A 10952-nucleotide genomic window follows, 5' to 3' on the forward strand; every position below is an offset into this window, starting at 1 on the left:
GTAAGAAATTATATCAATTTCAGCAATCTATTCCAGAAAATGGAAGTAGAGAGAATGTTTTCTAATTGATACTGACTCAAAATTACCCTAATACATGTCATCGTCAAAAGAGAAGGGAACTCCAGATAAACATTTCATAAACATAGATGCAAACATTCTCAATGAAGTGTTAATAAATAGAATTCAGCATCATATATAAAGAATTGTTTATCGGCCAAGGCCAAGATGGCGATGAAATTCACCACCTTCCTCAAGAATGGCTGGGCCCAGGAGCAGGTGCTGGTCTTGTCCCTCCCCCCCGCTGGCCTCGCTGTCATCCCGCCCCCGTTGAGCCCTACGTGAAGTGCTCCGACATGGTCCACCAGCCCAGTGCCCCTCCACGATGATGGGAACTCGCCAGATGTGCCCAGCCACCCTCACGACCCGCAGGGCCACAGCCTGGAGTGGCTGAAGAAAGTGTGAACGCCGCCGAGGCCGGGCCCAATAAAGACCTGGAAACCAAAAAAAAAGAAGAATTATTTATCAATATCAAGTGGGACTTACCCAGTGGTGGGATTCAAATAACTTAGCAACTGGTTTGCTGCCCTAAACACCATTTTAAGTATAAAAAAACGATAGACCAAAAGGTAGTTTATTGTTTCATGCAGTTGATACTTAAATATACAAGCTAGATTAGGCTATATGAAAGAGTGTTAAAGTACTGATACACTCTTATGATGTTTCCGTTTTGCTTCCTGATTGGCATCCTCACTTGCAATATTCTCCCCTTCTATGTGAGCACCATCAGCCGTGTGACTTATCCTTAACCCGTTTTTGCTAAAGGGGCAGGGTCGCATTGCTTTAGAGGTAGGTTAATTAGACAATAGTCATTTTGTTTGATATATTAGAAACAAGCCATTTTATTTCTCTGAATGTAATATATCCATCCTTAAAAAATCCCTTTCTGCATCTGCTGAGCAATTGTCCTAAAAATACGTTTAGCTCATTGAACTCTTTCAGGAATTACGTAATTCACTCCGACTCTCTTGTGGGAATCCAGGGCACAACACAAAGTTGAAATGAAATGACAGTGTGCCACCCTCTATTTTTCTGTTTGGCCCTTTTCCTCTGCATTATATGTTTGCTGTGTTTTTATTCCCTTGTGTTTGTTACAAAGGGATACAAGGGAATACAAATGGTATTCCATCAAAAGTAAAATGAGCTTTATACAATGAGTAAATGTTACAAGTAAAATTCCATCTATTTTAATACTTATGGATAAAATGAACAGGTGCTTAGAATACACTGTTGCACGGAGGGAGTTTTATAAAGAATAAGGAATGTAAATTTGTGATTTCCACATTGGGTGTCTGCCCAGCCACCTACGTCAGAGAGAACTCTGGTCAGAGCTCCATTTTAACAACTGAATTAGGTGAATTAGGAATTGCTTCTGCCCAAACCGTGCAAATGAGCTGGCTCCCACAACAGCATTTTTCCTCATATGCAACATTTTTCACTTTTGGAAACCGATCAATGGAATCCCACACAACGACAGGCTAAAAAATAACAGCAAACAACTCATATGAACATAGTAGTTTGTGCAGTGTTCAACAAAAGGCAAGAACCAGTCATTCTATAAATAAATCTCAGCAAATTAGGCATGGAAGGTAACTTCATCCATTGAATACAGAATAGCAGCCAAAATGGAAGGCCTCTACCAGGTAGATTGGGAAAGATTACAACCAGTGTTTTATTCTGTTTGCATAGGGTTATTATGTGTCGGAACCAAAACAACAACATCCCCACAAACTTAGTAATCGTCATACTGAATGCTAAGAAATAGGATTCCTCCCTTGAAGCTTCACCATCTCAATTTGGCATTTAACCTTGTGTTTTTTTGTCGTTGTTCAGTGCCTTTCAATCAGTTCTGATTAACAACCCGAAGCACAACAGAACGAAGCTGGTCCGGGACTAGCCTCAAAATTGTTCTTATATTTGCGGCCATTTCTGCAGTCAATTTGTCAAGCCATGTCACTGATGGCCTTTCTCTTTTTTATGGCCCCATCCACATCACCAAGCAATACGTCTTTTCCAGGGACTGGCCTCTCCTGGGAGAACGCTGGTGGGTTAGTGGTTACACAGTCTTATGGGCTGTGATGCATAAGGTCTCCATTTCGGATCGACCAGCTGTTCCTTGGGAGAATGGGGACTTTGGGCTCTTGCTCACAGCTGCAGTCTCAGACCCCAGAGGGGCAGTGCTTCCGTGTGCTCTAGGCCAGCTGTGAGTTGGCATCAACGGAACGGCAGTGACTAGACTGAACTAGGTCTTTCCTGCTCACATATCGAAAGCATGTGAGACACATTCTCACTCTTCTAACTTCTCAGGAGCATTCTGCCTGTACTTCTTCCAAGGCAGGTTTGTTTTTATTTGGTAGTCCGTGGTCCTGTTAATAGCCTCTGTTGTATATGGTAGTAAAACAGGGATGGGGACTAGGCAACCAAATATACCTTATTATAAGGACAAAATAATAAGTAGACCTTGTTGGTTGATTTCCTGTTGATTTTTTGGGGGAAGAGGGACTCAGTTAAATCACAATCAAAGTCAAAAATCAGTAAAATGATTTGTAAGACTTGTCAGGACGTGGACCCTTTCACTGCACTGTGTTAACCTCTGGTTCTCTTTCGTGCTTACTCTGCACTTGTCACTTAGATTCTGGATGACTTCCAGAGCATGTGTCTAAAAGCCTCCGTTAGTCCTTAGAATGCCCTTCTTCAGCTCTCTCTGAAACATCAATCTCTACCTCCGTGAGTTCTTCTCAGCAAATGCAATGTAAAACTGCAGTTCTCTTACCTATAAACACTTTTCCTTTTTTATCTCCAATCATAGTCAAAACTGTCTTGTACTTATTTATTCATGTTTTTATCACTCCAGGAAGGAAGGTTATGTAAAGGCTAGGCTTTTGTCTTATTTGCGTTTGCTTTCCCAGTGAAGTATTCACTGGTACATAAGTCAACATTCAAAAATTACTTTTCGACAAAGAGAACGGACCAGAAAAAAATGCTTTTTGAGCTAATTTTAAAAAGTAAATCTGAATCCCTGATACATCTTGTCTCAGTTCCTGTAACTTTTTATGGTACTAATCTAATAACTTTAATTGTGTCCTTTTGTGCTATTTATCTCAATTGAATATTGGCTTGGAGAGAAACAGGATAAAGAACAAGTTTCTCTTCCGGTTTCGGAAGCTTCAGGTTATGAAATGATGGTCCTGGCCGTTTTTGTTGTTATTGTCTGAGCAAGAATACTTCCGTGGAAATAGATCACAGCTGGAGAACAGATTAGCGTGGCTGAAAGAAAAAGAGAAGCTGAAAGACCAACATTCGCTTATTTCTGTTTCATTGTTGACTCCAACATAGCAGAATAATTTTTCCTCTTTTCTTTTCCAACGTGCCTAATTTGCTATCCCCTCTCCATTTATTGATGATTCCTTGCCAATCTGAAAAGCTTACCCCCTGCCTTGAGAACCTTCGGTCTTCACAAGCCAGTTTTTCCCTTTCTCTGTCACTACCTGATATTTCCTCTTGATCATGCTCTCCCTCCATCAAGTTTCCAGTGACTGACCCAGTCAAGTCTCTGATGTATTTACAATCCACCCAACAGTGGACATTAACTCGACGCAGTCTTTAGAAAATCTGCATAGAGTAAGGCTACTGCTACACCGGAAGGGGTCTTTTTCCTCTGGTCTATATGCAATAATGAATCTGCTTATCTTTTAAAGGTCAGTTCGTACATTCCTTCCTCTCTGTAATTTTCCTTAACCATGATTGTCCATGCTAATCAGAACTGTTTTCTGACTTGTATTTTCATTTTAGTTTGATATCACATTATTTCTAAGGCGTTCTAGTGGCACTGTAAACTACATGTTGGACTGCTGATCACAAACCCACTATCTTCCCCACAGAAGAGAAAAGAAACTATCTAGGCCTATAAAGATGCTCAACTTCAGAAACTGTATAGGATAACTATGAGTTAGAATCCACTTAATGGTGGTGGATTTGGTTTGGGGTTTTCATATTGGATTTGTTTCTGCCTCTGTATTAAAAAAAAAACAACCTTACAGTATGGTTTGGGCCATTTTATTTTGAATTTCATTTTATGGCATTAACTATTTCCAAATAAATTTTCATTAAATTAAGACACCCCTCCCAAAGCCCCCGACAATCCAAATGCATAACTACTAAATCACTTCTGAATCATAGCAACTCTAGAGTAGAATGGCCCTATATAGTTCCCAATGCTGTAAAATTTTAAAACATTTGTCAGTTTGCCATACTATGTTGGCTTATGTGCATCCCTTCCAAAGGCCACAAAACTCACAATTTTGGGTGTTTATAAGAGAAGCTATCAGGTTGCAAAATGATAACAATACAGTCCTTTAGTCGCCTGTACCTCTTTTCAGCCCTGCTGGGAAAGCATGTTGTTCTGGTCATTTTTCTTTCAGTCACCTGGCCGCTAGTCCTTTCTCTATAAGAGTCAGGGTTTTTTTTATTGTATCATGGTCTATAAGACTCCTGCTTCTGAGTCTCTGATGCTTCCACCACATCAGACAGGGACCTCACCTTTGCCCTGCTAGTGGCATGGCTTTCTGGTTGGTGTCGAATGCTCTCTTCCTACTTCTGAGATGCTTTTCATATACGCAGAGGAATGGGGAAACTGAATAATCCCCTTTATTAGTGTTTCACATATTCTATTCACCTGATCACACCTAATAATTTGGTGGGAGTTACAGATAAATGGATAGGAGACCCATGCGTAATTGCACTTCACCACTGGGGTTATTAAGTCAGAGGAAACTACTAGTGACCCTATGTACAAAACATGAAGCATTACCCATTAATGGGCCGTCCCCGGCATTTCCTATGTTTGAGCACACGGATCTGAGCGCACAAGAAAGATGGGAAGGAAGGAACTAAAGAAGGAAGACATTTGGGGGAAGAAGGAGGGAGACAGTAAGGAAGGGAGAGGTGGGGAGAGACCGACAGAAAGGGAGCATTAGGCAGTAGTCAGTCCACCTTGTCAGGGGTCTTCCTGTTCTTTGCTGACCCTCTACCTGACCAAGTATGATGTGCTTCTCCAACAGCTCTCCTGAGAATGCCAGGTAAAGTCGGACCATGCGCACTGCCAAGGAGCGTTCTGTCTACACCTCCTCCAAGAAAGGGACTCTATATGTCTTTTAATGACTTCCACCAACTCAGTCGTTAAAATATATCCACACTTAGGCTATCTTTACCCCATATTCATGGGCCAGCTTCCACAGGCACTGAGGCAATTGAAACTGGCTTGTGCTAAGTGTGCCTAATTTATTGGACGTCCAGGTAAAATAAAATCATTGACAATTGTACTCTTATCTCTAATTTTCACAGTCCAGTTGTGAGTATTTCAGTTTTGTTTTGTTTTTACATTGAGTTGGCAGGTTGTCATCTTTTTATTTTCATCAATAATTATTTCAAGTTCTCCTACCTTGTTTTAGTAAGCATGGTTGTTCCATTTTTTATCATGGAATTCCTATATTCCAGATTCTTAAATAATTTTCACAGCATACACAGCATACATATTGAGCAAAAATATGAAAATAGACCCTTCTGATGCATATCTTCCTTGCTTTTGCCCATGCATTATTATTTTGTTCTGTTTGAAAGACTAGCTGATGGGCTATACACAGGTCCCATGTGAACACAAATGTTCAGTGATTCCATTTTTTTCACAGTGTTATTCACAGTTGCTTATAATCCACACAGTCAAAGGACTTTGCATAATTAGTTAAACACAAGTTAGCAACGATATGGTGTTCCCTACTCTCAGCCAGATGCATCTAACTTTTCTTCATTTCATGCTCCAAACCTTCTTCTGACTTAATTCAATTTGACTTTCTGGCACTCGTTTTCAAGGTACTGCTGCAGCTGGTTTTGAATATCTTCAATAAAACTTTACAACCTGTGGCATTAATGATATATTCAACCTATTCTGCATTCTGTTGGGTTTGCTTTATTTGGAATGCACACACATAGGGTTCTAGTTCAGTCAGTGGGCCCAGTAGCTAGCTTCCGAACTCCGTGGTCTCAGTGTCGAGTGTTTGCAGTGCTGCCTTGGCTTGCAGAGGCATGTCAGTTGGGTTTCACTCCATTCCCAGAGTTTTGTCTTGACCAATACCTTCAGTGAAGCTGGGACTTCCTTCTTAGTACGACAGATTCTGAATCATCTGCTACCTCCCGCTTGAAAATGTTGAATGTTGATGAATTATTCTTATTACAGATTCTATATTTCCAAATGCTATGTAAATAATCCAAGAAGTTACAAAATATCATCTGGCATCAAAATTTCAGAGAAACTCATTAATAACTTATAATGTGTAGTTAATCCAATGTTGCTTGCTGAAAGCTAAGGGTGCTTGAAGCATTTGTTAATAAATATAATAGTTTATAGCTTTCAAGATGGATTATATTTTATCCTAAATGAAACAAAAATCCCAAAGCTATACCAATAAACAACATCATGATAAGCAGAGAAAATATTGAAGTTTCCAAGGATTTCTTTCACTTTGACTCAAAATTCATGCCCTTGAGCATCAGTGAAGAAATTTTAATTGCATCGAACAAAACCTCTTTAAAATGTTAAAAGGCAAAGATATCACTTTTGAGCTGAGATATATTTGATACAACTTTTGGTATTTTCAATCACCTAACATGCATGCCCCAGCTGGACATGAATAAGGAATAAATACCAAGGAAGAACTGAGGGATTTGAATTATAGTTTTGGCAAAAGTTATTGAATCCATCCCTGACTTCTAGCAGAATGAGCAGATGTGTCTTGAAAGAAAGTCAACAAGGGTATGTGATGAGGGTGGTCAAGTCTTCACCTCACTTTGCATATATTCTCAGGCCCTGGGAAAGGACCTCTTGCTTGAAAAGTCAGACTTCTAGGAAATAGAAGTGAATACCCGGAGCCCAGTGAATTGACACAGTGGTTGCAAAAATCACTCAAACATGGCAAAGGCCGTGAAGATAAAACGGTAGGGGGCAGCATTTTCTCTGATGTGCACAGGGTCACTGCGCTGACTTGATGTCTCCTAAAAACATGATCGGAATTGCAGATGTATTTAGTATCATTTCCAGAAATCTCCTATATGAGATCTTAGCTTAAAGATCTGACTGCAATTTTAAGACATGTCATATTTTAAAGTTATATATATATGGGCATTGGAGATACTGCGGCTATTTTATAATAGTAGCATTATAGAATTTACCTACATCAACCAAACCCAAATGTACTGCCATCAAGTCAATGCAGACTCATAGCGACCTGCTAGGACAGGATAGAACTGCCTCTGTGAGTTACCGGACCACCTCTTTTTTTTTTTTCAATTATCTTATGGGAGACTCTTATAGCTCTTATAACATTTCATACATCAATTGTATTAAGCATATTTGTACATATGTTGCCATCATCATTTCCAGTTTCTACTTGAGCCCTTGGTATAAGCTCCTTTTTGCCCTCCCTCACTCACTTTCCTACCTCCATGAATCTTTGTCAATTATGTATTGTTATTATTAGTCCATATCTTACACTGCTAATGTCTCCCTTTACCCGCATTTCTATTATTCATCAGCTTTGGGGGGATATATAGTCAACCTTGTGATCGATTCCCCTTTTCTCCCCCTTGTCCTACCCTGACCATCCCCCTACCCTCATGATATCTCTACTCCCACTACTGTTCCTGAGGGGTTTATCTGTCCTGGATTACATATGTGGAGAGTTCTTATCTATACAATATGTATTTTCCAGTCTAGCCAGATTTGTAAGGTAGAACTGGACCATGGTAGTGGGTGGGGGGGGGGGGGCAGGAAGCATTCAGGAGCTAGAGGAATGATGTGTGTTTCAGTTAGTGCTATACTGCCCCTTGGTTGAATCATCCCTTCCTTATAACCCTTCTGTGGGGGGATATCCAATAATCTATAAATGGGTTTTAGGTCTCCACTCCAATTCCCCTCATTTTCATCAATATAATTAATTTTTTTTGGATCTTTTCATACCTGATACCTGATCCCGTCGAGACCTCATGATCACACAGGCTGGTGTGCTTCTTCCAAGTGGGCTTATTTGCTTCTCTGCTAGAAGGCTGCTTGTTTAACTTCAAGCCTTAAAGACCCTAGATGCTGTATCTTTTGATAGCTGGCCACCATCCACTCTCTTCTTCATATTTGCTTATGCCAGACTGTCTCTTTATGGAAGTAAAAAGTCTCATCTGTTTTTCTGCAGAATGACTGGTGGTATTGAACTACTGACCTTGTTGATCTCAGTCCAACTTGTAATCAGTATACCACCAGAGTCCTAAAATTAACCTACGCTTCCATTAATGAGAAATGGAGTATTGAAATCAATTATAGTTTTGTTTTCACAATGGAATAAAAAATCAGTTTTTCAGAAGGTGAAGAAGAAATATTTTTATGCATATATTGCAAATATTGCTTATAGTAATTGCATTTTATAAAATGAAAATAATGTATTTAAATGTCCTGCTCTTTAAAGCAAGAAATACATATATGATGTAAGAATGTATCTTTATATACATGTTTCCTTTAAGGAGATAAAATAAGTTAATATGATTGCTAGTAAGAAAAAATGAATAACAAATAGCAATTCCATAATTTATGTTACATTCAACATATGTAGATATAGTTCATTTTACCCTTAAATCGAATCAAAACTCAAATATATTTTAGATTCATAGAATTTAGTTTTTTCTCATAAAAGACAGATTTTGGGATCCAGGTCACAAAATAAAGTAGAGATTTTTAATGACTATCTTGGTAAATCTGCATGCCAAAAGGCACTTTTCTAAAATATTTAGAAGGAAGTCAGATTGTGTTTGTTTATCTTTGATTCATGCAAACAATGATGTAAATCTTCTACTTTATATTTCTGATAGACTTGGCTGTGAAGAATATGTAACACACTAAATAAATTTAAAGGCAATTTAAATTATAACCATAGAAATAACTAGGCTGTAATTTTATATCCCTTTTAGTATGCCTAAACACTTCATATTTACAACAATAACATTAAGTAAATCCATGGACAGCACTTGTGTTTGTTTCTTCACTTTGGCTGTTCTCCAACGCTTCCCATCTTGCGCAGAATGCCAACTTGCTGAAGGAGAAGTCTCGACCCTCATCCAGCTGCTGATTGGTATACGCCTCACAGTCCAAGTGCTGAGTTTTTCTCAGAGTAATTGGATGGGCACCTATGCTGCTGGGAATGGAAAAATGGCAAGTGAACAGATTGTCCTTTAGAATTGGACAGATTTCATTTTCAATGTTAAAAAGAAAAGGCTCTGAGTAGTTTTTTAAAGCTTTGTTCTCTCAACCAAAAATGGCCTAAAATCTACCGAAGGTTGTGTTGTGTATTATTTTTATGCTTAGTTCAAGGCATATAGCCTTGTTAGCATAATGCCAGCTGGCTATGTTTTTCATCTGAATCTTAATATCTTGGCCTGCGTCCACCTCCCACATGGCATCAGGAAGATATTCTCCTGACGATTCCTAGATTTGGCCTGGTGGGACTATCTCTCACACAGCCATTATTCCTCTGCCTCAGCCAGTAAGTATCCTGGCAACACATTCTTGGTTGAATATTCACCCGTTTTTTGATTAAGTGTCTGGGTGTGCAGAAGAAGCAGAGGAAACAATCTCAGCTTGTTTTGCATGAGTAACGTGAAATTGAGAAAGCCTTGCCTGGGAGTCAGAAATTCTGGCCTTTCATCTGCCATCTGCCTCTCCCTGGCTGGACCATGATAATCTTTCTCTTTTAGAAGTGGATGATAATAACATCTACCTTTCTAAAGTGAAGACTGAACTAATTAATATGTGAGATCTAGGTTGCAGTCACGTTGTTTTTGTTGTTTGGTGCCAACTCACACTGGCTCTCCGTGTAACAGAATGAAGCATTGCTCTGTCTTGCACTCGCCTCCCAAAGGTTGCTGGGTTTGGCTTGTTCTTACAGCCCCTATGTCAAGAGGTTCTCCATTTTTTCATTAATCATTTACTTTATTAAGCATGGTGTCCTACTTCGGGGACTTAGTATGTCCAAAGTATGTGATACCAATGCTGCCAGCCTGGAGCATTCCAGTTGTCCTTCTTCCCAGACACATTTGGCTGTTCTTGGCAATTCATATTCAGTATTCCTCACCAACCACACAATTCAAACGCATCAGCTCTTCTTCTGGCATCTTTGTTGATTGTCCACTTTTGCAGGCATGGAAGTCAGGTAGATGTTATTGGAGTTAGTTCTGACTCATAGCGACCCTATTTATAACAGCGGCAAACATCGCAGGCCTGACTCGTCCTCACAAGTGTAGCTCTGTTTAGTTCTGTTTGAGCTCTTTGTTGTAGTCACAGTGTCAATCTATCAGCTTGAAATTCTTCCTCTTTTTTTGCTAATCCTCCACTTTACCACATATAATGTCCTTCTCCAGAGACTGTTTTGTGGTTGTTAGGTGCTATCACGTTTGTCCCTGATTTTGTTTTGACTACTGATGATTCATGTCTTTGAGTCTTCCCACAGAGTCTATTTTATTCCTCTGACAGGGCCTTTGTGTGTGGTTGTTTCTCAAGTTGTTTAGAACAGGGTATTGCAGTGAAGCTGTTGTTCATCTTGGAAAATTCTACCATCCCATCTCTAGCTTCCTCTGTCTTTCCCAGGGGAGCAAACTGAGAGGGAAGGAGGGCACGAAGAAGGAAGGAAGGGAGGGAGGGAGAGAGAATCACATCCTGGCCTACCAAGCCCCGAGGATGACACTCATGCTCAGAGAAGGCCAGGCACAGAGAGGAGCGTAGGGCTGGCTCCACCCCAAGATATGCTGTCCCCCTCACATACCCATAGCACTGAAGGGGACAGCACTGGAGACACCATGCGGAA

At 39.9% G+C, this 10952-nt stretch overlaps 1 pseudogene; it reads left to right on the plus strand.

The window, feature by feature from the left end:
• The first annotated feature begins 225 nt into the window (after nucleotides 1-225).
• Nucleotides 226-462, plus strand: LOC142451348 (NADH dehydrogenase [ubiquinone] 1 alpha subcomplex subunit 3 pseudogene; annotated as a pseudogene).
• The last annotated feature ends 10490 nt before the right edge of the window (nucleotides 463-10952 follow it).

This window comes from Tenrec ecaudatus, chromosome 6, assembly GCF_050624435.1.
Source record: "Tenrec ecaudatus isolate mTenEca1 chromosome 6, mTenEca1.hap1, whole genome shotgun sequence".
In the NCBI taxonomy this organism is placed as follows: Eukaryota; Metazoa; Chordata; class Mammalia; order Afrosoricida; family Tenrecidae; genus Tenrec; species Tenrec ecaudatus.